The sequence below is a fragment of the Plectropomus leopardus genome, chromosome 2, assembly GCF_008729295.1.
Source record: "Plectropomus leopardus isolate mb chromosome 2, YSFRI_Pleo_2.0, whole genome shotgun sequence".
Lineage (NCBI taxonomy): Eukaryota > Metazoa > Chordata > Actinopteri > Perciformes > Serranidae > Plectropomus > Plectropomus leopardus.
In genome coordinates this window covers 39,557,131-39,585,028 of record NC_056464.1, presented here as the reverse complement: position 1 = coordinate 39,585,028, position 27,898 = coordinate 39,557,131, and the positions used below count along the sequence as shown (strand labels likewise).

The following is a 27,898-nucleotide window of genomic DNA, read 5'->3' as shown; positions in this document are numbered from 1 at the left end:
AGTGGAATAAGTGTTTTTCGCTGGAAGCAGAAAGCATTTTTGTCCAAAAGACTCAATAAACTGTTTGCACTGGTTCGTAGATCTGCTGGTCTGATTTATTCATAAACTGGAAATGTGCAGATCTCAGGTTTATCTGCTGCCTCCTTAAGTCCTAAATTCAATTTGATAATAGGCCTAAAAAGGTATGAAATTGTCATATATTTAAATGAATTTGGTTTAAATCACCACATTCATTTTATACAATTTCATTTATCCATCTTTTATTTTCTTTTTGTCAAAGTGAGTCAAGTCCACATTTCTGGTGTTACAAACTTTAAACCTACAGCTGAACAATATACTTTAATGTTGCACCTGTTAAAAAAACTAACATACATCACCCTAATAATCACATATACTTACCTTTATGCTCACCTGCGATGCTTCAATAAGAAACAGAGGATTTGTCTAAAGAACATTTTAAATTTGATTTTAAAAATATATAAATATATATATCATTTTTGATTATATATAAAAGAAATATTAAACAACAAAAGTAAAAATGTAAATATGCATAAAAAGCATAAAACAATCTCTTTGAAGGAAGAGCTTTTCTTGGACATTTAAGAAAAGATCACTTTCAACTGTCTATAGCTTTTTTTCTTTTTTTTAATCATTATTAATATTATGACGTTTTTTTTATTTTTGTTTTTATTTTATTTATTCATTTATTTCACTTAATTTCACATACATTTTTTAATTTTCCCTTTTCTCTGCGACAGATATGTATATCTGTTGTATGATGCCAATAAAAAGTAAATTACAAAAACAACATAAAGCAAGTTTATAAGAAATAAACATAATATACAATAAAAAGGAAGAGGAATTAATTAAAATCATATAAACTGATCTTGAGCTGTATTCAGACTTTTTACACTGCTGATGAACTACATCACACTGAAGAAAAAAAGTTATTTTTTTTTTTTTTGCGTTTAAGAACTACAAGTCCCATGAGCGGTTTCGGCTTCCTGCGTCATCTAACGTCGCCAGTTCTGTGACGTCGCGCGCAGCCGCCGGGAGAAGTTTTGAAAATAAACGTGAGAGTTTTTTCTCGTATTTAAAACGTTGAATGTCCGCGTCGTTTCCTTCGCGGTTTTGAGGCGAAATTTGTCGAAACTTGTTTGAGACGTCGAGCGGAAGTGAGGAGCGGAAAGAAGCGGCAGCAGCGCGCGCTCTCCAGGTGAGTGTGACAGGTTTAAAACACGGAGGAGTGGTTAGCCGGAGCTGTCTGTGTCTCTGACATGAGGCTGTCCACGCCGCTGCTCTGTGACTTTAACCGGAGACAGGGAGACATTAGCCGGAGACAGGGGGGGACAAGTGTGTGTTTTAACGCCGAGAGGACGCGCAGATAAACCGAAGGAAGCGGCGCGAACTGAGCGAAGTTAGCCGAGTTTGCTAACTGTCCTCGTCTTGCCGCGTTAGCTGAGACACACAGACAGACAGACAGTGTCCTCTGAGGAGCAGCTGTCCTCGCCGCAGGGACACCTGTTGCTGCTGTTGATGTGGACTCTTCAGCAGATAAACTGTTAGTGTCCAAAGAGCTGCGCTGCGATGTCCCGACGTCGAGCCAGACTGGGACAGCTGCTGGTGAGTGTGAGCGAACTGGACTCCTCAAACTGGGACCAGAGGGTTTAACCCTTTAAGACTCGAGCAAACTGGCTCCAAAACACGGGGAGCAACGCGCAACTCAACAAGACATGGCTCCAAATTAGTAAGAAATTTGTTTTAAAAGAGAAAGTATAAAAATAATGACCTGAAAATCGGAAAGAAACGGTAATAAAAGTTTGAATAAATTAAAAAAACAAGAAAATGACCTGAAAAAAAGCTAAATAAATAAAATAAAATTAAAGTTAAAAAAAGACAGTGACCTGAACATTGACCTGAAACTAAAACAGAAAAATGACCTGAAAACTAACAAAAAAAAATCTATGTGGAAAATAAAACTAAAACATAAAGAGAATTACCTGAAAAGAAGCAAAAAAGAGAATAAATGTTTAAATAAAAAAAAGGCCTGAAAGTAATCAAAAAAGAAAATGAACTTAACATTTTGGGGAAAAGAAGAAAAACAGAAAGATGACCTGAACACTGACAAAAATATATATAAAGAAAAAAAATAACTTGAGAAAATGACCTGAAATTTGGCTTTTTTTTTTTTTTTTTAGAATTACTTAATGTATTTTTATCTCTGCAGTCATTTTAATTTTGTTTTTATATATATATAATATAATATATATATATATATATATATATAATTATATATAATTTGATTAATGAAAAAAATTAAGACAGTGATAAGACGATAAAAATAAGATGAATAAGACCTTAGATGAACAGTAAATAAATTAAAACATGAAAAACTGGTAAGAACGGACATCAGAAAGAAAAGTGAAGGATAAATAGAGTAAGAGCAGAAAAATGAAGAAAAAAGTAAATAAATGTAACCCTCCCTCTCTTCTCCCTTTTTCACTTCTGTCCTCCTTTTGTCTTCCAGGCAGCGATGTCTTCCCCTGAGGAGGAGCCGCCGGCCTCCGTGTCAGACGTCCTGTCGTCGGCTTTGTCCGCTGCCGTGTCGGCTGCCATGGCGGTTGCCGATGTCGGTGGACGCGAAGGCGGATCTCGCCGCGCTGCTGGACGAATTGGGAAAGAAGCACAGAGCGCAGCACAGAGCAGCTGGTGTCCATCCTCACAAAGTAAGCAGTGATCAGAGTATTTATTTTAAAAAAAGCTGTTATATCTTAAATGTTTGCATGAGACGCGGACAGAGTTTTTTTTTTTCTTAATTAAAAAAATAGGAGTGTGACTCATTTTTTGTGTTTTTCTGCAGAATCTCTGAGCTGATTGAACGGGAGACGGGAGAGTATCACAAAGCAGACCCCGATCCGTTTGATGACCGTCATCCAGGTTATTACACATTCATGCTTTCACATTATTCAACTAGTGTCCTATAATTCTCATACTTTCTAATACTTTTACAACTAGAAAAGTTGAAAAGTTTAATATTTTATGTACCTGTTGTGATTTTAATAGATCATATTTTAAGCTTTTTGCATTTTAAATGTACCATCCTGGGGTTTTCTGAGCTGAGCTGAAGCTTCCTTTAGAAACCCTGATCAGACAAAGCTCTTCGTGCAGGTTGCAAAATTAATATCTGTTTTGCAGTTGATGTAGACAACAGGTTAAAAATAAAGACGTGAGGCAGCTTCTGCCCTTTACGGAGCCCGGGAGGTGACATCAATATGGTTTTATTTTTAAAAAATAAACATGTGCTTTCTGTTTTTGTGTTTTGTTTTTTTGTTTATAAATTGCACCTGCATGTTAGTAACTTCCACACACGTCTTTATTTAAAACCACATGTGCGACAGTTAATAAGAACGCACGTGCAATTTATAAAAGGGGTGTGAGAAATGCAAATAAAAAACGTGCATTTCAGAGATATGAACAACTATCACAGTTTTTTCATTCAATAACTGTCCTGCACAACGCCACAGTGTCCTAATAAAAAATACCAAAAACAAATACAGTGTTTAGACGGCGGTCTCGCAGTTGTAAATTTAGTCTGATGAAAGCGTGTCCGCTCGAAACGTCACTTTGGTGCATTAAATAAGTGATAACTGGAGCCCTGCAGCGTGAGTTAATTTTTTGCCTTTTCACTATTTATTCAGCTTTTGTTCACACCTGCTCCAAGTTCGGATTGGACGTGCATACACCACATTTGCTGGTTGTTTAGTTTGACTCATATTTTTTTATTTAATTAAATTTTTCATAATACTTTATTGTAGGAATTAACATAAATGTACATTAGTTTATATGTTTTCCACATTTTTTCTTTTACATTCCCACATTTTTTGTTAACAGATGAGATAGAAAATAAAATAAAGCAGATTATAACAGTCATAATAGTAAAAGTAATAATAATAATTATAAAGATAATAATCACAGCGTTTTTGTGACTCCTGAGTGACTCTGCAGGACGGGCAGACCCGGACTGCATGCTGGGGGCAACTCCTGAAGATGCTGTTTATGAACGATGAACTTCACTAACGCGGTGAGGACGGCAGCTTTTTTATTAATCGAGCAGCTTGTGACGGTTGTTTTTGTGTCAAAATGTGACGGATGAGTTTTATTATTCTCATTCTGACCAGCAGCGAACGATTGGATCTTAAAAAATTGCAGTTGATTTTGTTGTTGTTTATTAATCTCTCTCTTTTTTCTTTTCAAACTTCATTGTATATTTTTCAGTAAATACACACAAACATTCATCACACACACCCCACTTTCTCCCAAAATGTAAATACTTTGGAAATAAATAAATAAATTTTAAAAAAGAAAGAAGAATTAGAATACAAAAATATAAATAATGCTAACATCAGCAATAATAATAAAAAAAATAAAAATATAATATATACAAATTAAATAGTATATCCTCCAGAAAGTGACATTTACCGCTTGTGAAACTAATCGCAATTCAAAATGTTTTTTCCCCTTTGCAAATTTTTTTTTTGTTTTGTTTTTATTATTTTTATTTATTTTATTGCTAAACTTTATTCTATATATAGATTCCTTTATTCTGCTGAATTTCTTGGCATATTATTTTTTGGATTTATTACTGATCTGTTTATGTGAGATTAATACAGTTGTCTGAATCTGAGCATATACACATATAAACGTGTATGTGTACTTCATTAATCTGTCTCTTGACTTTTTGGAGGATGTAATAAAATGAAACGTGTTTGCCATAAAAATACATTTAGGCTGCTAATGTTTTTTTTTTTTTTTTAGATTAATCAAGAAGTTATTTCACTTTAAAATGTGAAAAAATAGTGAAAAATTTCCATCACATTTAATACCCAAATAATATTCAGTTTCACAATGATTAAAAAAAAGAGAGAGAAAATACTCTGATCTGAGAAACTGGAACTCGACAATAGTTTGATTTTTTTCCTTGAAAATAACTGTAAAAATTAAACAAAACAAAACTTAGATAAAAATGGTTAATTTTCAGTATCAGCTAACATTTCAGCTCTGTTATTCATTGATACTTAATATTGGTCAAAATGTCCGTCTAATATTTAGCAATTTAATCAAGCAGGCATAAAAAAAACCCTTCGTCCTTTTACTACATGACACAAAAATTTGTTTGTCAGTGAGTGAATTAGCACAAAAAATTTGGAAAGAAAACAAAATTTAAATGTAACAATGTTTTTGCTGTAGTTGTGTTATTAAATTAAGAAAGTTGATTTTTTTTTTCAAAAGTGGAGGTTTGATGTGTGTACTCTGTGTTTTTTATCCAGCTGATGGACACGTATATAATTGACGAGCAGGGAGCTGAGCCTCAAACACGCGCCTGTCGTCTGCTGCAGAACATCATGCCCGGTCTGGAGACCGCGTCGTCTTCCAGAGAAGGTGAAACCCAAAAACGGCAAATATACGCTCAGATTTGTTTAGACGGTGGCACAGTAATAAATAAATAAGAAGTGAGAGTGAAGCTGGAAGTGTGAGGGTCTTCTGAGATTGTAATCACCAAAAACCTACAAGAAATGAAGGAATAATTTATCACAGTAACACTGACATATTAACCCTTTGAAACCTGGATGGAGATCACTTTTGTCGTGCTGCATCCAGACACATTTCAGTGTTTAAAAAACCTTTAAGCCCAGAGCAAATTCATTTGATTTCTTTCGAAAACATGGGTAAAAAGGCAATTAGCCATGTCCTGCAAACTGCAAGAAATAAGTAGATTTAGAATAAAATAAATAACATTTTTTAAAAAGCTTGGGAATTTTTCCAAAGAATATATTTCCAATGATTATAGTTATATAATTTTAAATAATTCTGCAGAAATTACAGAATTTAAAAAAATATATTTTCTATATTTTTATGCAGTTTTTTGTTTTCCATGGGATTTTTTTTTAATTTTTATTTTTGTACTTCCTTGATTATTTATTTTTTTTAATTTTTTATGTTTTTCTTCTTCATTTTTTGTTTGTAATTTTCTTGTACTTTTTTAAAAAAAAATTTTTTTTAAACTAATTTCTTCTTAACTTCTGGCTCAAGTGTTAATCGCCTTTTCCCCATGTTTTTGAAAGATGAAGCCATTTTGCTCAGGTTTCAAAGGGTTAAATAAATGCAGCATGTAAAAATAATAAATATTGTGTTGTTGTTTTTGTTTTTTTTAAATGCTGCACTTATCTGGAGTTTCATTTTAACTCGTGAAGCTCAAGATGCCAAAATCAAGAAAAAAATCTGACTGATTCAAACACAACAACAATTAATTTATTTTGAAGTTATTTTCATTAAGATGTGAAAGTAAAGATACTTTGTCAAAGTGAAATATTGGCGGTGTGTTGTCGGCTCCGTGCTGTGTGCGTCTGTCATGAGGGTCTGGTCGAGAAGTTGTTCTCCTGGGCTCGTGAAGCAGAGCGGCCGCTCTGCGATCTTCGCCGCCGGCCTGCTGGCCAGAGCCATGAGCAACCAGGAAAGTGGCGGCCCTGCTACAGAGAGGAGAACGCTCTGCTGGTGGGTCTAACACACACCCACACACACACACACAACACAACACACACACACACACACACACACAGCACACACACACAGTCCCTCTGCACTGGCCAACTTTTTCTCAATACTGTATTTAAGCCTCGATAAATAGAGTTTGCAGTTTTGGCCATTAATGATTTTCTCAGCTGAAATCAAAAGTTTTCATGATGCAAATTATTTTATTTTTTTATTGATCTTTGACTTCACAGCTCGGTGTTTTCCCACATTCTCAGACATCTCAGGTTTAAAAAACAAACACAGAACACTGGTACTTGTGTTTTGCTTGTTTGTATATAATTTTTGGCAGCGGTCGACACATTATCAGCCTGGCCGATTATCGGTGACGATATTTCTCATTTTGCCGATTATCTGGAGCAGCACTTTATTTTTAATGATTGGAGATAAAATAATGAATTAAAAAGAAAGCAAAGAAAGTGTCAGCACTGGATGAACTTTGTAAAACCTCAGGGAGCTATTTTTATTATTCATTTTTATTCAAAATTTCACTAAACTTTATAAAAAAGTTGTAGGGGGAAACTTGCTGCATATGATGTTGAAAGTTTCAGTTTTGATGAAACGTTTGCTAAAAGCATTTAAACAGTTTTGTTACGACTATGATATCTGCTTACAAAAAAATCATTTTACATTTACACATATATTTACATACATATATTTAATCCTTCGTTCATTCAAAATGTTTTCTGAATGTGGCTGAAAAAACACCAAACCACACTCTAAAAACTTTTTTCCTCCAAACCTCCAGGTTCCCATCAGGATTCAGCGCCTCAGCCTGCACGAGCTGCAAACCGCAGAGGCCAAGAGTCCCTTTTCAGTCCCGCCAAGACGCCCCAGAATCTACCTCAGGTACTCTCAGGTCGAAGCCGCCCAAAACCTCAAGCTCTTCTGCAGACCGGCAGGACAGACGGAGGGGGAGGACGTGGGGGAGGAGGGAGAGAGTAAAGAGAGAGACGGAGAAGAGCAGCAGGCCGCCGTCCAAATCCAAACCTTTGTCGCTGCTCTGCTCGGCCCAGAAAAAAACGCGCCTCCAGCAGCAGCAGCTCACACGCCTGCTCCCAGACTTCGTCTACCAGGCGAGGCCGGACCTCTGCCTCCAGGGAGGCGGAGGACAGGCAGGGAGGAAGAGGAGGAGGGAGGAGACGGGCGGTGAAGGAGAACGGGAGGAAGGCAAAGCAGAAACTCAACTTCACCTCCTCCTCCTGCCGGGACCGAGGCGGAGGAGGCGGAGAGAAACGACTCCGGCGAGCAGCGGCCAGCAGCGCCTCCTGGTCGGAAGGTGAGCTCCATGGTGATCGGCTCCGACTACAGCCTGTCGCCGCTGAGCGCGGCCATGGAGCAGAGGCTCATCCTGCAGTATCTGACGCCGCTCGGGGAGATTACCAGGAGGTGAGAAGAAAACGAATCACAGCTCTCTGTACGGACCCAAAATAATGCAGATTAACAACAACAGTGGCTGTTAAAATCCTAATCCGAAAATCTGTGATTGTATCGTCAAAGTTTTTATTTCTTCATCACCAGTGGCGATGTTTTTCTTCTCAGACTGAAGCTGGCTCTTTGAGTATCTTTAGCCCTCCGTCTTTTCTTTTTCTTTCTTTTTCTTTTTTTTTTTTTTAATCTAATCAGGACAGCCACCTCCGTCATTTAAATCTAAATTAAAACTTTGATCAGTTGGCCTTCCATCTTTTTATTTGTTCATTTTTACTCAGACTTGCTGTTTTTAAATCACCTGTAGCCTCAGTGATCTCTCTCCGTCTCCTCAGCTGCTCGCCGTCTTCATGCAGCTCGACACCTCGATCGCTGCTGATGAGCTACATCGACCTCAGCAGACCAAAAATGTCCAGCTCACCTTTGATGCCCTCCTGGTAAGACTGGCATTATTATTTATTTTAGTATTTATTTCTGTCCATAGACCTCCCAAGGTAACCAGCCCAAATGTCACCCACCATCACAAATCAGATCTCTCAGTTTAAACACCTTTGAAAACCTGGAGCAACATCACTTTTATTGTGCTGCTCTCAGACATATTTCACAAGCAAATCTCTGTGATTATCTCTCAAAAAACTGGGAAAAAGGGCAGTGAGCAAGTCAGAAATTAGTAGGTTAAAAAAATATTATTTTTTTTTATTTTAAAACTATGGAAAATGTCTTGGGATAAAAGGAAAAACAAGCTAGGGAAAAAAAAGAAAAAAATCAAGGGAGAAATGATTATTTATTGCAATGATCATAATTATATTTTTGAAATTATGTCACAGAATTAATTACCTTTTTATCTTCATCTTTTTATTTATTTATTTATTTACTAATTTTTTTCAGGTAAATTTTCTGGGAACTTTTTACTATTTCTTACTAAATATTAGTTATTATTTATTATTATTAGATTATTTAATTATTTCTTATTTTGTGTTACTTTCCTCCCACTGTTTTGGAAAGAAATGAAAGCCAAATTTGCTGAGGTTTCAGAGGGTTAGGTATTTATATTCAATAAGAAATTGTTTTAAAATAAAAACAATAACAATACAATACTTCATGACATTTGATTAGTTTCTTCTTTCATTTGAAACTTCCACACAAAAAAACTGCCTCGTGTTCAACACTTGAGTTACAAACAAAAGAGTCTAACAGTTAAACTAAAATTCCTCCAGAGTGTGAATTTTAAAGTGGTTGTTGTGGATTTTTTTAAAGTGTGAGATTTTTATGTACGGTCGGTGTGGTTACACACAGCGGTCTGGTTTGCAGAAACAGTCGGGTCGCAAGCCCGCAGCTCAGCATCATCTGTGTGTGGAGCGCTAATATTTTATATTGTTATACAAAAGCAGTGACTGAGCCCTGAAACCAGCCGAGCACATCGTGTCTTTAGTTTGTCATTGCAGCCTCCCCCCCAGCCGCCTCTCCCCACAGAGGAGTGTGTCTGTGTGTGAAGGATAAGAATAAATTTTTGGTGGGGTGGTTGCATCTGCTGAACTCAGTGGTGTCTCCTGTTTTACACACAGAGCTGCCTGCCTCCTCTGCCTCCCTTTTTAAAGTGGAAAATTAAAAAAAATAGTAATAACTAAAGTGTTGTGGTCTGCAGCATATCTGCAAGTCCTTATGTCTTGATATGATTTAATCTTACATTAAAAAAAACGTTGTTCTTTTTTTGCAGTATCAGACATAGAGTTTTTTTTGGGATTATGGGCTTTCAGAAGACGTTTTTACCGTCGTGTCAACCTTAAAGTTGGATTGTTGTGAACTGAGCTGCAGGAGGCCGTTTCAGTCCTGCAGCGATCATACGACGCTACAGAAACTCATGATGCAACATTGATTTTTAATACATTTTTTTTGTGCAGTGTCAAATACTTTACAACACTCCCACTCTGCACACAATATACACTTTTCAGAATCAGAGCTTTGAAAAATATTATACATTAATATGAATTTCTGCTGTCATTGAATTAATTTTTTAAACCAACATTAGCCCTAATTATAAATGTTAAATATTCATTAATTTTCAGAATTTTAACCCTTTAGAATGGTCAGGTTTTTTTGTCATGATGCCACTATGTTTTTAGATGAAAAAAAAATATTTCAAAAATTGAAATTATTTTCAATATAAAATTATGATTCTTTATATACTATATATATATTTTTCAATACTATAAACATGCAAAGTAGATTTTTTTTTTTGCCGCAGACAGTCTGGGATATTGTCAGTGATTGATTATCAGCAGTGTTAATTGTGACAGGTCCACCTAGTGGAAACAGCTTGTATTTTCTCCATATATGGTCCAAATAAGCCACAGAATGACACCCAGAAATAATACAAGTCCTGATTTTTTCTGCTCTGATGGCCTGTGGGGTCAAAAATGTCATGTTTGAATGGGTTTCAATGGAGGCATTTTTTGACATGAACAGTCTGAAATGTAACTATTTAGTTTCCACAGTGTATTTTAGACTATTTGTAGGAGTTCTGAGTCCGTCCTCCTCTGTGTGTCCTCAGTATCTCGCCTCGCTGCTCCGCCATAAGAAGTTTGCGGCGGAGTTCATCGCTCACGGAGAGTGCAGAAGCTGCTGGAGATCCCGAGGCCTTCGATGGCGTGCGACTGGAGTTTCTCTTTTTTTACTGCTTTTACTACCTTGGCGTACAATCAGGGACGCTATGGAGAGGGTACGGTTAACGCACAGACGAGAGACACACATTCAGAGCACTTTAAACCGAGATGATCTCGTAAATTAAAAAACTGATGAGTGGTGCTTTAGGAAGTAAGGTTTTAATAACCCTTTGAAACCTGGAGCGACATTACTTTACACGGGTGCTCCTTTTCAGAAGCCTTTTAAACCTTTTGAACCTCAAGCAAATCAGTGCAAATTCCTTAAAACAAAGTAAAACATGGAATAAAAAGAAAACTGCAATGTGATAAGAAATGTTCCAAAAATTGCAAGAAATTAGATTTAGAAAAAAAGCTATAAGGAAAAAAACTGTATTTATAATGATCATACATACATACATACATATATAAAATACTATAATAGAATTATTATAATTTTAAGCACTTATTCCAGATTTTCTTGGCTTTTTTTAAAACTGATTTTTCTCTTTCTTTGTGTATTTATGATCTAATTTTCAGTTAATTTTCTTGTAACTTTTTACTATTTGTCTCACAATTTTTGCTCATTTTCTTTGGTTTTAGGTCATCGCTTCTTCCCATGTTTTAATAAAAAAAAAAAAAATCAAGCCCCAATTTGCTTAAGTTGCTGAAACAATTACTAATTAAATTAACAGACAGTCAAGATCATCATAATCAAGTGAATAGTCCCTACAGTCCTTTATGAAAGCAAAAACACAAACTGGATACATCTTCAGACATATTAAAGTTTATTTGATTGTGTGTGTGTGAGTGTGTCGTGTGTGTGTGTGTGCGTGCGTGCGTGTTTCGTAGGTGTGCACGCTGCCAGACGGCGTGCTTGTCCGACATGGTTGGCCTACTACGCTCTGTGGGCTGCCTGGAGTCGTCCCACGCGTGGGCGTTCTGCCACGCCACCTGTTCTTCTCCATCTCCTTCTCCCTTCAGAGCCGTGCTGCAGCTCTTCGACCACACAGTGACGGCCTGCGCAGCTGGTCAACCTGGTCAGTGCAAAACCTTTCAGCTTGTTTCCCACTAAAGCAAACCTGTGCAGGAACAAAAAGCAATCTAATGACTCGCAGAAAAGTAGTCCTTCTCAATCATCACGACCCAGTTAAAGAGTGTTTTGGTGTATTTATATTTGTACCGTGAGCCTGTAACAACTCGCAGGCGAGGTTAGAAAAGTTCAACTAAAACACAAGAAACTGTGTGACTGAAAACTGGACAAAATGGACAGTAAAAAAAATACGTCTTAAAGTATTAAACCTGACTTTTGTGTGAATTAAGTATAAGGAAAGCACGTTGTAGGGTAACACCGTGCACACCCCATTGTACTCTGTAATCTAATGTTCATTCAGTGTCTTTATTTACAAAGCATATCTAAATAATTACCTTTCTACTTTATTTTTAATCCTGTTTTATCATTTTTATTAAATTATTTATAATGATTTATTTATTTATTATTTTTAACTAATTTATTTATTCATTATATACTTAAATTATTTAAAATTAATATTTTTATTAAATAATAATACTTTTAATCATGCTCAATTGGGCTGCATGCTCATATGGTTGTGGAAACTTTTTGTTCTATTGAAACTATTGTTTTGGGGGAAAAGTTAATAAAATAGATTTGCAAAACAAAGAAAAAGAAAAGTAGCGACCAAATTCCAATATAGTGAGGCGAAGCGACAATTGGACAAAGCTCGCTCCGAAACGAGAGTGAATCTGGAGTTGGCGTTGAAGAGAGACACATTAAATATGGAGCAGGCTGTATTTCAAATATTGATATACATATCTATAATTGTTGAATTAACAGTTATCAAAGTCTTAATTATCCCCTTTTCTCCTTGTAGGTCAGTACTCTGGAGATCCTCAACACGGAGAACGAGGTGTCCATAATGAGCGACGATCAGGTCTTCTCAAACCGACAGACCGCCAAACACACGTGCATGGCTCTGCGCAGGTACGACAGTGATGGACGAGTGAGAGAGGGACAGGGAGAAAATGCGTGCGAAGACGGTGGAAGGCAGTGATTCCCAAAAGATGTGGTGATACTGTGGCGGGAAAACATCAGACCTTGTAGAGGGGAGACTGGGGACGCCTTCTGCTGGAAGATAGTTTAGTACATTTTAAAGTTAAATGTGTCAATCTGGTCTTTTAGAGAGCAAAAATAAAAGGCGAGATCTGTGAAGAAGTCCTGACACCCACTTTGGGTCGCCAGAGTTCACTGGAGGTCATGAGTTTTTCTTGATTTTAACCCCTTGAAACCTGGAGCGATGTCAGTTTTCTTGTGCTGCTTTCAGAAGCCTTTTAAACCTTTGAACCCCGAGCAAATTGGTGCAGTGTCTTTTTAAAAAAAAAAAAAAAAAAACACAGGGAAAAAACAGAAAATTGCAACGTATTGAGTAATGCTCCAAAAATTGCAAGAAATTAGTAGATTTAAAAAAAAAAAAAACAATTCGGAAAACTATATTTTCATAATCACATTTTTACAAAATATGAGAATTATTATAATTTTAAGCACTTATTCCAGGTCTTGTTAGCCAAAGGTTTTTTTTTTAATTATTTATATATTTTACTAATTTTCAGTTCATTTTCTGATGCCTTTCACAGGTATTCAGATAGCAACTTGGCAAGAAATGTTTCATGAATTGCAAAAAATTAGTAGATTTGGAAAATGATTTTTAAAAAGCCAGGGAAATATGTCTCGGTGAAAAAACAAGAAAAAAGCAATGGAAAAACTATTTCATTATTATATATTTAAATTATGTTACAAAATTATATAGATTTTCTATTATTCTTTTTTTTAACATTATTTTTCTTTTCTACTTCAAATTTAATTAAATGTTCGTGTACTTTTTTCTTTCTTACTAGTTTCTTGCTAATTTTTGAGTCATTTCTTTATTGTTCATTGCCCTCTTACGTTTTTTTTTAAGACAAAATCAGGCCAGTTTGCTTACTTTTCAAAGGGTTAAGGGGAGTAAGAAACCTTTAAAAAGCAAACAATAAAACTATCCTATTCACAGGGTTCGGTCATGAAAAAACTGGAAAAGTCATGGAATTCACAAAAAGCAATTTTCAGTTTTGAAAATTTAAATTAATTGTGAAAGTTTTGGAAAAACCATGGTATCTGCATAATAACAGATCATGTGTTTAAGAACCAGCAGAAATTTGAAAATGAAATGATAATTTCTGTTTTTACAGTTTGTGGCTGTGATAGATGGTTGTTTTGAAGATCCATAACTGTACCTGCTGACTGTACCTGCAGCTGTAAACATGCTGAAGTGCTGATGTGGTAAAGGTGTGTAACATAACGTAACATTAAAGGATTTTTGATGGTTTTGTTCAGGTACTTTGAGGCTCACCTGGCAGTAAAGGCCGAACAGGTCAAACAGTCTCTGCACACGTCAGACGGAGGCACCATCATTCCCCAGCAGCCTTTTTATAAGGTATGTGGTTTAATTTTTTAACATCCTGTTTGTACAGAAATGTTTGGAAGGAAATGATCAACCTTCAAAAGAATACAGAGTTCAGTGTTCATCGTCTTGCATATACATTAGTGATAATAATCGATTAATCGGTCATTAAGAATTTAGTCAAACATGTAAAATTATAAAATATGCAGTGCTGACAAATATATAATATGTTGCTTTGAAACCTGAGAAAAATGGTTTGATCTCTTTCAACAACATGGGGAGAAAGCAGTTACCCAAAAATAGCAAAAAGAAATTAGTGAAAAGTCACTCGAAAATTACCTGAAAATAAGCCAAAAATAAATAAATAAAATTCCAAAACAAGAAATTAACCCAAAATAAACACAGGAAAAAAATACCTGTATAGGTTTTAAATATATATTTCATGAATATTTCTTTTCTATACATATGATTATAATGACTATAAAAGAGGGATAATAACAATTAATCAAAGACAGATTAATCAGTCATTAAGAATTTAATTGATCAATAGATATAGTAGTATAATAGTTGTGCAGTGCCCTTCAAGTATATGCAATATGTTGCACTGAGCTTTGATTGAGGAACAAAAAAACTTTTTGTATTGTTTGAAATAAACAAAAAATTTTTGCTTATGTTTATATTTTTACCAATAATTGATTAAGAAAAAGTGCTTATGATTTGCAACCCTGATGTTTACCCTACAAACCAATGTCGTCCTCACAAAGACCTGTGTACACTCATGCACATACACATGCATGCACCCGTCACATTTTTCATACACATTACTAACTCACATTTTTCTACTTTCAATCCTTAATTGTTGGTGTTGTTGTTGGTGTTGTTGTCATACATAAATTCTGTTATTATTTCGCCATCACTTTTACTTAGTCATTTCAGTTTCTGTGTATCAACTAAAACATGATAAAATTGTGAATTTTAACCTTTTTTAAGAGGCTTCAGATAAGCTTGCTTGTTTTTCTTTTTTGCCTCTGTCTGCGCAATATACTGTTATTTCTGTCATTTTATGTATTTAAAATTGCACAGAAATTAATTAAAAAAATAATAAAAAATTAAACTTAAAATACTGTATATGTGTGTGTTGCTCCCTGTTTCCAGGCGTATACGTACACCAGAGAGCAGATTATCGAGATGATGGAGTTTCTCATCGAGTGTGGTCCTCCTCAGCTTCACTGGGAACCAGTAGAGATTTTCTACAAACTGTCCTGTGTTCCTTTAATGCTGCAGCTCATATCTACAGCCTGTGACTGGAGGACTTACTACGGCAGGTAAAGTCGCACGCACAAATACGCTTTCGTTACTTGGCGGCCAATTACAAAGGAATATCTCAGGTCACTTTATTTGAATCATACAGTTCTCATTTTTTTAATTCCTATTTGTTTTCTGCTGTCGATCTTTGCAGATATCTATTGACACATTTACAGCATTGATAAATCGCTATTTTTTTCCCTTTCTGTGTCCTGCTCTTTGCGTCTGTCCATCTGTCCAGAAGTGACACGGTGCGTTACGCTTTGGACATCCTGGCCATCCTGATGGTGGTCCCTAAAGTGCAGTTGGTGCTGGCGGACACTGTCGAGGTTCTGGATGAATCCAGGTCGCCCGTCTCCACTGTGGGTCAGTAAAACTGTCAGATCTCTCAGAGTTTTGTCCCGTGGATCTTCTGTCCTGGATGTGCATCGATGTGTCTTTTGTGTCTGCTGCAGGTATGAGCATCATCCTGGGCGTCGCTGAGGGCGAGGTGTTTGTCAACGATGCTGAGATCCAGAAGTCTGCTCTGCAGGTGAGTTAAAAGCTCCGGTAAATGACTGATGCTGTTTATCAGCCACAATAGTGTCAATCTGGACTGAAATACTATTTAGTCCAAAAACTGTGAGACAGATGGGTCATCACTTTTTGTGGAAACAACAAACTTCCTTTTCTTTTAAATGCCTGTGTGTCCCTTCACATCATTCTGTGTCCCCTCTCTAAATTCAGACGTTTTTCGGGTGCGTGAACACAGCGCAGGAAGAGCTCTTTTTCTTTTTGCCTCAGCGGCAGTTTGTCACTCGCAGGGTGAATAATTGATCTGTCGATTCTTTTAGAGCTAATCAGATCGATGGATGAGAGGAGCAGCTGCTATGATTTTAGACCCAGAAAAATGAACAGTTAAGTTTCACTCAGTGCGCCTGAAGTTCTGCTGCTCCATCTGTGGCCAGAGTACGCTCTGCACTCCGACAGTATGGTGCAAGCCCGAACTGTTTCATGTTTTTATTCAAAGCTTTTTGATAAACAAGTTCAGTTTTGTGCCTTTTTATGCACTCTGGCAGTAACAGTCAATAATGGCCCGCTGGCCAAATCTGGCCCCCCATAGGGTGCCAGGTTGCCCCCAAGCCATTTTCTAATTCACAATAAAAATAAAGTGATTCACATTCGGAATTTCTTTTGTACTTTAAGTATCCATGAGGTGCCAGAGTGCATAAAACAGCATCAAAATTGAGGTTGTTTATCAAAAAAAGTGCCAGTGGAGGATCGCCTGCATTACACGACTGAGGTCCTAGCTTAGACCCTAATGTCCTAAAATCCCAGAAATGTCCAAATATCTGAGAGGTGTCCTAAAATCCTAAAAATGTACTAAAATCCGAAAAATATTTTAAGATCCTAAAAATGTCCTAAAATCCGAGAAACTTCCTAAATCGTAGAAATTTCCTAACATAGAGATGTCCTAAATCTGGGTGAAGTTTATATATTTATTATATTATATTTGTGTCAGTGACAATAACTATTCAAAGTGAGAATTTTCAGGGCTAAAGGTGCCTGTATTTGGTGTTAGTGGGGTAGGTGGAGCATTTGGGGGCAGCACCGTCCCCCTGTGCCCTTGCCTAGAACAGGCCCTCAGTGTGGTGCCATAAATTATTTTGTGCAACAGTCTAACTCTGATTCTTCTTGCTGTCCTGCCCCAGGTGATAATAAACTGTGTGTGCGCTCCAGACCAGAGCCTCAACACTGTGGGTGCTTTTGCTGTCGCCCCCCTCAGGCCGTCCCTCCACCCTCAGCAGCCCCCCGCCCCCCACAACAGAGTGCTGGCCCACATGTGGCAAATGGTGCAGAACAACAACGGTATTAAGGTACGAATCAAAGGAGCTTTAATCACCTTCTTCTTGAATGGAAAATTTAAAAATAGGAAAAAAATGTGTCGTTCTGTGGTGTCACTGATCATCCTTGGTCTGGGTGACATGGAATAAAGTCTTATCACAATATTTTTTTTCATATCAGTCGATATCGATATATATCACGATATACATCAAATCAATTTTTCTGTCAAGCTTAAAGGTTCCCTTTGGCTTCTAAGTGAGATATGAATATACCATAGGGTTAATTTTGGTTTAAATATTTATTTTCTGTCAGACATTGAACATGACAAATACACTGTTGAACAGGCATCACCAACTAGCAGATAATACTGATAATAGGCCAACCTCTCCTGACTGCAGGACTATCTTCAACTTACGTAAAACTTCTGTGCTATTAATCATTTTACTCAGGAATTAAAAACTTTTGAGTCGGCCTACTTCTCCTACAGCTGCCACCAGCCTGCCGACATTCCCACTTAAAGAAAGGCTGAAATAAGATCATGTGTTTGTGGCCCCGGGCCCCCAAAACATTACATCTGCCCCTGGTAATAATAACGAGAGCTCAGAGTGAGCGGCTGGATGAGACACGGAGCGATGCGTCCTGCTGTTTCTAAATAATTCATCCAGAGTCTGATTAAAGCTGAAACTAACACAAAGTCGTCTGTTAAAGTCTAAAGAAGTCACTTTCCACCTCTGCAAATCTGTTTGTTTCAGCGCTGTGGCTGTCAAACACTCAGCTGTTCTACAGTCAAAGTCATTTACTGCATTTGGTTCTCCGTGGCGTTATTCTTATTATCATTGGCTGTTTGTGTCTGTCAAAACATGGCTGGAATACGTTTTATCGACTACGTCTCTCATATACGTCTCACAAGTTTTTCCGCGATTGATGTCGTTATTGTTTTATCGCCCAGCCCTTCATCCCGCTCTGCTGTATCTGTGTCCCCCAGGTGCTTCTGTCTCTGCTGTCGGTGAAGATGCCCATCACGGACGCAGACCTGATCCGTGCTCTGGCCTGTAAGGCTCTGGTCGGACTCTCTCGCAGCTCAGCGATCAGACAAATCATCAGCAAGCTGCCGCTCTTCACCAGCAGCCACATTCAACAGGTCAGCACAAGATAAGAAAACACGAGTACTGATGCTACATACAGAACATCACGCTGCACAGAGCTGCACGATAGTCAGAAAATACGCAGGAACATTGTTGAATATCACATTAATGATATAACTTATAATAATAACAGATATTAAAGTGTTCTCAGTTTTCTGCTGCTGAAATACAGCATAAAGGCTTGTTGAATGAACATTAATGTTGCTGCTGAGTTACCTGTAACTGTAACAGCAGATCTATATGCAGACAAATAATATATTTTTTTTTTATTTATATTGTTAACTTCGAAAACGGGTTTGGAGCATTTCGCAACAATGGCAGAAATATGTGTTTACCTTTTTCTAGTTTCTTCTCATAGTTGAGCTGAAATGTTAATCCTTTTCCAGGGTCCCTGCAGATCCTTAAATAGTCTTTAAAGGCATTGAATGAATTAATCTAAAAACAAGGCCTTAATTGCTTTTAAACGGACTTAAATTAATCTTTTAAAATTCTTAAACCTGCTCAGATGTGGGAAGTAAGATTTTATGAAGGATTTTAGAATTTTATGTGGGACTTTTTCTGACATTGCGTTGTAAAATCTCAAAATGATAAGTAATTTTGTAGTCCGCAAAACACTGCTTAAGGCTCATGTGTTTCTTTTCTCCTCTTTTGCTCCCCAGCTGATGAAGGAGCCGGTGCTGCAGGACAAACGAAGCGAGCACGTCCGTTTCTGCCGATATGCCGCCGAGCTGACCGAGCGAGTCTCGGGGAAGCCTCTGCTCATGGGTACCGACGTCTCATTGGCTCGTCTGCAGAGGGCCAGCGTGGTCGCCCAATCACGGATCACCTTTTCAGAGAAGGAACTCCTCATGCTCATCAGGAACCACCTGGTGGCCAAAGGGCTTCACGACACGGCCAACACACTCATCAAAGAGGCCAACTTATCCCTAACGTCCCTCTGCCCGAGCTCCTCCTCCTGCGTCACCCCCCCCCCTTCATCCTCCATGATTTCCAGGACTTGTCGGTCAGCTGGCGGGATCGCAGTTCGCGTTGCCAGCCATGTTGGATCCTCTCCTGTGTCCTCTCTCGCTGGAGCCTCCTCCTCCTCCACTCCCCCGTCCTCTCGCTCCCACGCCATTCCTCACCCCTCATGCTCCTCCTCGTCTGCCTCCGCCCCTCCTCATCCTGCGCCTCACGGGCAGGGCTCGCATCTGGTTGGCCGGATTTTGTTCACACGGGAACGCCCGGCGGCCCACTGCAACTCAGGGAAGAAACTTCGCGCGTTGAAGCAGAAGTCGGACCACGGTGCTTTCATACAGGTCAGCGACACGCTTTGGTTTATTCTCTTTTATGCATTTAGTCATTAAAGTGGACATTGTTCATCAGTCAGTGGACTGACACTGTCAGAGCGTTTACACAGACATAAAAAACACGTTCATCATCCAGATTTTGAAGTATCCCGTTCATGTGTTTGAGCATGTAAACAGCACGTTCAATAAACGGATTATTCACTTCCACGTGCAACCCAATAATCAACGGATTGAAAATGGGTCAGACCAAGAAAATTTAGGTCAAATGAGGTTTAGTTTGTTTCAGACTCAGGATGAACTCTTGATCATTTCTTCCTCGTCCTCAAACAGACTCCAGCTATGAAGAAGCAGCTGGAGCGCCACCTCCCCTCCCCCCCGACCCTCGACAGCATCATCACAGAGTACCTGCGGGAGCAACACGCCCGCTGCCCCAACCCCGTCACCACCTGCCCCCCCTTCTCCCTCTTCAACCCCCACCGCTGCCCCGAGCCCAAACAGAGGCGACAGGCATCGCCCAACTTCACCGCCCGCCTGGGGAGCAGGGTGCTGTACCCGAAATACGGAGGAGTGGACAGAGGGTGTCTGGACAGACATCTGATATTTAGCAGGTAACGGACTCACTCGCTGCAAACAGCTGACGGCCTCCGCACAACGTGTTTGTTTCGGTGATCATTTAAGTCTTTTAGTACTTTTTTATTTTTACAGTATTGCATACATTCATGACAGTGACAGTTTTTACTGTTGATTACAGAAAATTATAATAATTCACTCTTGGTACGACTGAAACGGTTTTAAACCAGAGCGATTTTTATATATTTTATTTATTAATATATTTTCAAAATAAAAATAAATGTAAAAATAGAAAATAATAAAATAGTATATATATAAACAATTCAGGGTTTTTTTTGGGTTGGGGTGCGGTTTCAAGCTAGGTAAAATGTGTTCGTTTAAAAATGGAAAAGAGTTTTGACAAAAAGTCTTTGTGTCGTCAATGTTTTTGTTCAGGTTTCGTCCGATGTCGGTCTTCCATGAGGGCGACGGAGACGAGAGCGGTTTCACCTGTTGTGCCTTCTCAGCCCGCGAGCGTTTCCTGATGCTGGGAACCTGCTCCGGTCACCTCAAGTTTTATAACGTCTTCTCCGGAGAGGAGGAGGCCAACTACACCTGCCACTCGTCAGCCATCACACACCTCGAACCCCAGGGTATGTTTACGTCTCAAATCAGCTGATGTGTGTGTGTGTGTTTGTGTGTGTGTGTGTGTGTGTGTTTAATCAACATTTGTACATTAATAGAAGATGTACTCAACCTGCAGTTTTGTATTTAATTGACTTTACACAGTTTACTTCATTTTTTATTTCCTTTTTTTGTGGTGGGGTTGTTACGTGTGTTAAATCATCATCAGTATCGTACTAAGGTTTTGTTTGGGTGTTTATCTGTTTTTGTATCTGTGCATACATATGCGTCCTGGTATGTTATTATGTGAATGTCCTTGTTTATTGTTGCTAAAATCAATAAAGACATTGTTGAGGGGCAAAAACTGAGAAATTTTTTGAGGATATTTCAATTTATTTTGTTTGTTATTGCAGCTTTAATGATTTACGACGTCAGGAATATAGATGATATGACACAGTTCACTAGAAACTAATATATTTCTATTGTTTCCCTATACTTTTTTTTAAAATTCTTTTCTCTTTTTAAATTTTTTTTGTCATTTAAATGAAAAGTGTATTGTTTATTTTTCTCAGGATGGGAAGTTGCTGCTGACCTCTGCTTCCTGGAGCGTCCCTTTATCCGCTCTCTGGAGTATGGACGGTGTCTTCAGCATGAAGTAAGTAAGACTGTCTCACACACACACACACACACACACACACACACACACACACACACACAGAGTTTTAACTTCACACACCACCTTAGAGTCCCGTTATTTTTCGTGGTGTATGTATTAAGGTGTGTGTTTTTCTGTTTTCTCAGGAACTCGTTTATGGACGATCACTACGTGGAGTTCAGTAAACACTCTCAGGACCGAGTCATCGGCACCAAGGACCAAGTCGCACACGTATGTGACCCAAAATAATGCAGTGTCACTGAACAGCTTTTCCTCTTTAGTTTTCTTTGTTAGTAACCGGTGGACGTACCTGGTAAATTTTTCCAACTCTTTCTCTATTTTTTATTTTACTCATTTTTTTTAATGCATGACATCCTGGAAAATCCTGACATCCTGGTAAATCAGAAAACATTGACTCAAAACTCCCACACGATATTTTGCTGTGTCCTTTCTGTGTGCTGCAGATCTACGACATCCAGACGGGTCAGAAGACTCTGACTTTAAACGACCCGGCTCTCGCCAACAACTACAAGAGGAACTGCGCCACCTTCAACCCCACCGACGACCTGGTGCTGAACGACGGCGTGCTCTGGGACGTGCGGGGCGTCACAGGCCATCCACAAGTTTGACAAGTTCAACATGAACATCAGCGGCGTTTTCCATCCCAACGGCCTGGAGGTCATCGTCAACACGGAGATCGTATCCTCTGATTTAAGTCGTTTTTACACGCCAAACCGCTCTTTTAAAGCAATGATTCAGAGTATAAATACACTTTGCACCTTTTGCTTTTGTAGCTTTAAATACACATGAAGCTTAATGGCAAAAACTTAAAAAATAACTTGTTTTGTCAGGGAACGGTCTGTTTTTTTCTATTGCCTAATTATTGAAATGAAATCTACATTTAAAGGGTTGACAGAAAGGCTGGTTTACGTTCTTGCTGGTAATCTCAGTTAAGCATGAAGACTGGAAACGGAGGGAAACATGTTTTATCTCATTTTAGTTTTATCCATTCAGAAACTCGTGTATTATGACGTGACGGTTTTGAGGGGTTGATTTTTACCGTATTTTGTCTGCCACAGTGTCAAACCATTCTTTTAAGAATTTGTGTTTGAAATTTTGTTTTCATTGTGCTGTTTAAGCTTTAAAATTCCTTTGTAAAATAATGTGAAAAAAATTAGTTGGGACAACACTTACTTTTTATGAGAAATCAACTTTGAAAGTTACAAATATTTTTTCTTGAGCCTTCCTGAATGACTGGGTGAAAATGCATGACATAAATAGTGCCATAAATACCGCGCATTATCTGAAATTATCATTATCTAAAATGATCAGACGAGGTAAAGTTAATACAGTTTTATATACATAAGAACTCCAAATTCAGACTCAAGAACTGAGTGCACTTTATTATCCGTTTATTTATCATAAACAGATAATAAAGGTACATTAAAACACAACAGAAAAATCTCAACTAAAAAAATCTGTAGTTTTCGGCCTTGACAGCAGGCGTCAGTGGGACCTGAGGACCTTCCACCTCCTGCACACCGTCCCCGCTCTGGACCAGTGCAGACTGGTCTTCAACAGCAACGCCACCATCATGTACGGAGGTACGAGCGGCTTGTTTTGTTCCAAATTTAAAGTTTTTTTAGCAGCGTGTTTGTCTCACTTCATTCCTGACGTGTTGTGTTTGACTTCACCTCAAAACAGCGATGCTGCAAGCCGACGATGAGGATGACGCCATGGACCAGCAGATGAAGAGTCCCTTCGGCTCGTCCTTCAGAACCTTCGACGCCACAGACTACAAGCCCATCGGTAGGCCGAACTTCCTGTTTGTTTCAGACTTAATCTTATATGCATTTTGAGAAACAAAAAAAATGGCCAAAGATGCCAGATATTTCCCATTTCTGTTGGAAAACCAAATCAATACTTTTATTTTAATAAAAAAAAGAGTATATCTTTCACGTGTTTCACTCTGAAAGGGGTTTTTTTTCAACATTTGATATAGATAATTAACTTTTTCACTGGACAAAAAAACATCATGTTTTATGTTACAAATAAACATTTGGGCATAAAATTGTCCCTTAATTCAATTCAGTTTAATTCAAAACTTTATTAAAGACTCAGCTCAAAGAGAGGTCCATAGGTCATAAAAAAATAAGAAAATAAGAATTAAAAAGAAAATAAAACGTGTCAGTTTTGGTCTTAGATTTTATTCCGAGTGGCATTAAAAAAGTATTAAAACGTCTTAAAACTATCTTTCTTTAAGCGGCAGAACTCTGATGTCACATGAATTAGCTTTCCGGGGTTTTTACAGGCGCCAAAAGAGGCACGTTTAATCCCACAGATATGACACACTAAACCTTGATTTTATTTATTTATTTATTTATTTAACAAAAAAAAGAAGTGACTCCTAGAGCTACAGTCGTCACTTTGGGTCCTTTGAAGAGAATTCTTGATATATAAAAAAAATGCTGATAAGTTTCTGTTTTGTTTTTTTTATTTCTTGTTGCTTTTAGTTTTAATGGAATTTGAATTTAAATTTATTTTGAACATGTAAAAATAAAAAAGGAAAGAATAAACATGTAAACACACACAAACATACAGACGTCTGAAAAGGAGTCGGGAGGAGCTGCAGATTTATTGAATCTGTCCCGTTCTCCATCAGTTACTGAAAAATAATTGACCAGCTTCCTTTTTTAAATCATTTTCTTAAATTATATAAACTTTACAGACAATATATATAAATAAATGTAAACATATCTAGATTGACTTTTTTTTACAGAAAAAGGAAATAACACAAAACAGTACAAAATAAATATTATTTTTTGCTGTTGTTTTCCAGCCACAGTGGACGTAAAGAGGAACATCTTTGACCTTTGCACCGACACCAAAGACTGCTACCTGGCCGTCATCGAGGTACTTCGCTTGACTTTAAGCCTCAGAGTCAGCAGCGTTTAATGTTGGCGATAACCTGAGCTTCTGATGACAACACAAAATCTGTCAGCTCCAGTCTGAACATCGTCAATTGTGACAAAATTTCCTCAAAAAATTCTGATGAAATGATGAGATTTAATATCCAGAAGGTCAACTTCACTACAGTCATAATCGTCATGAATCATAATGTTTCGCACTTTTACTCACCGTCATATCTGGAGAACAGAAGCGGAGACTTTTGTTGTGAAATACTGAATTTGACAGATTGTTGTTAACTTTTAACACACTGACTGTGTAGAACCAGGACACGGTGAGCTTGGACACGGTGTGTCGTCTGTACGAGGTGGGACGACAGAAGCTGGCAGAGGAGGGAGACGACGACGATCAGGTGAGACGACAGGACGCAGTGTGGCGTCTGTTTGTGTGTTTGTTGGGCAGTTGACTCTCAGAGCACGAAATGATTTTTTAACGTTTGAAGGACGCTGAAAACACGGACTTTAACTCAGAACGTGTGCTGCAGTTTAAAATCAGATCATCTCAGTATATAGAAAGATCCTGCGGCTCATCATTTCCGGTCAGATTTGTGGCGTCAGTGTTTTGTTTTGATGCAGGTAAAGTCACGTCATTCCCTCCACTGGCTCCCGTTCGTTTTAGAATCGATTTTAAGATTTTATCACTTTTAAATCTCTCCGTCTGGCCTCGAACTACATAACAGTTGACCCCTCATGAGCCGGCTCGCAGCCTCTGACCCTCAGGTCGTTCCCTCGTGGTCGTTTCAAAGTCGAGGCTTAAAAATAAACGTGACCGTGTTTTCTGCTGTCGTTGGGCCGCTCGGCTTTGGAGCGACCTGCCCGAGGAGATGAGGCTCGCAGAATCAGGGATTTCTTTAAATCACTTCTTAAAACCCATTTTTATAGACTTGCCTTTATACAATGTCATCTTTTAATGTCTTTTAATTTCTTTATTTATTTTTTAGAAATTTATTTATTTTAAAGAAATGATTTATGTTTCTTTCTTTTCTTCTTTATTTGTTTCATTTTATTATTTATTTATATTTAATTAGTCTTTCAATTTATCTTTACTTTTCATTTTTCTTTTCACTCGTCTTTTGATTCTCTGTTGCTCTTGCCTGTTCTCTTTAGTATTATTATTAATAATAATAATAATAATAATAAAATGTTCTGTTTACTGCCTTGATTTTGTTATTGTATTTTTCTTTACTTACTTTAATTCTTCTCTGGCCTTTTTTCAACTTAAATATTTTGCCTTTATTTTGATAAATGTTTTTGTGGTTTCCTGCCTCTGCTTCGTAAACGCTGTTTTTAAAGGTTCTGTATGAATTCATTTTAAGTTTATTATTATGATGGTTGTTGTTATTATTATTAGTTATAGTAGTATTATTTTGTGTCCTCTTCCAGGACGATGAAGACCAGGACGACGACGACTCCTCAGACACAGATGACGAAGACGACGACGATGACGATATGGACACAGACCCGCTGATAGAGGACCTGGCCAATAACGAGGACCTGGATAACGAGGACGGCGCCAATTCTTCCACAGATCAAGAGGTAACGTTTCTCACACCTCAGAGTCCGGCTCTGAGAGCTCTGAACTCAAGGGTGACGGTGGAAGCTTTGACTTTAGGTTTATTGTGGCGTCTAAGCGGTTAATCCCCAGTAACTTCTTTTTTTCTTTAAAAATCTCCTCAGATTGCAGATCTTCTCGGCAGCAACAGCGACAACGACAACAGCGACGATGACGAGTCCGTAGACTCTGAAGCCAACACGTACAGGAGCGATTACGGGTCCGACTCATTCGACGACCCAAATTGTGAGTCGCTGTCTGTTTGTCAGCTTGTTTGATATTCTGAGAAGTGTTTTGGGTCAGCGAGAGATTCAGGTCGCTTTATCACCCGGGTCCAAAGATGGCGACGGCCAGAAATGCCAAAACCAGAGAAATAGATTAAAATTTATTTACAGGTACCTGCTCATCCTTAAAGAATCTTAAAAAACATTTAATTTATTAATCTAAAAAAAAAGGCCTTAATTTGGATTAAAATGTCTTAAATCAATATTTAAAAGTCTTAAAAGTGCTGTGATATTGTAGGTAGGATTGTTATGATTTTATGATAACAAGTAATTTTAAAAAACAAAAACGTAACGCTTCTTGCATTAACATCACCAAAGAGTTGAGTTTTATGTCACAATAAATATTTGCAAAGTAAAACCAAAGCGGCGCCGGTAGCTCTGTGGATAGAAATGTACAAAGGCAATGTTCTCGCTGTCTGAGCTGCAGACAAAAACGCCCAAAAAATAATCTTACAAAAGGACAAAATTAAATAAAATAAAATTTCCTAATTAATGTCATTACATGTTTTTCCCCTCAGCACTGGCTGCTGAAAAATTAAATTTTAAATTTTAATTCAGGTGGAATTAAAAGAGTCTTTAAAAGTCTTGAATCCAACCGGCTGTAAGTTTGTAGCATTTCCCGTCATATCATGTCCATTTTTTATTTATTTTTTTAAATTTAATTTATTGTAAGTAGTTGAAAACAGTTTTATTACACAGTGCATATTGTGTGTGTGTGTGTGTGTGTGTGTGTGTGTGTGTGTGTGTGTGTGTGTGTGTGTGTGTGTGTGTGTGTGTGTGTGTGTGTGTGTCTCCCCTCATGCTGCAGTCTTCCCGGAGGCGTCAGACGAGGACAGTCAGATGCTTCGGGCCCTCAGCGAGCGATGGTTCTCCTGACCGCAGAGACGAAGACGACAACACGAACCTCAGCTCGACTTTTGTTTCCTTTTAAAGCATCAGTTCTCATTAAAAAAGGCAAGTTGACTGTGAATTCACTGATATGCACATCGATGTCCAGCACGTCTGTTTAACCTCTGCAGTTTAGCGAGACGACAGTCACGACGAATAAATCTTTCCCCGGGGGGCTCGGACGAAAACGCAGACTTTTCACTTCCTGTTTTGTTTCTGCGGGAGCGAGGATTTGTGAATGAAGAGTATTTCTGACGTTTTCTCCTTCACAGACCGAACTAAACCACAGAGGAAAGGAAACTGATGTCGAGGAGAGTTCACAGTTTCCCCCAATTCAGGTTTAATCTAAAACTCACAGTAATTAGAGCCATAAATTGAATTTGAATTAACTTTTGAAAAATGTGCGTCAGTGTTTGTTTTATCTGAACTTCCTGGTAAAACACGATCTCCTCACATGCTCTGAGAATTTTTCTGACTGCAGCAGCAATCTTTCATTCATATTTATGTTGTTTTGAATCCCCCAAATGATCTCAGCTAAAAAGCCAAATATCCACACGTGGAAAACAGGCCCATCTGGTTTAGTGTCCTTCACAGCAATAAAAACATGTTTCATCTTCAAATGCACTCAGAGAAAAATGTTAAAGTCCCCAAAAAGTTATGCAAGGATTTAAAGATATGATCAACAAAAACAACCAGTTTCCATTAAA

The 27,898-nt window shown here is 37.9% G+C and overlaps 1 pseudogene; it reads left to right on the top strand.

Moving 5' to 3' along the window:
• The first annotated feature begins 1,036 nt into the window (after positions 1-1,036).
• Positions 1,037-27,373, top strand: LOC121960893 (annotated as a pseudogene).
• The last annotated feature ends 525 nt before the right edge of the window (positions 27,374-27,898 follow it).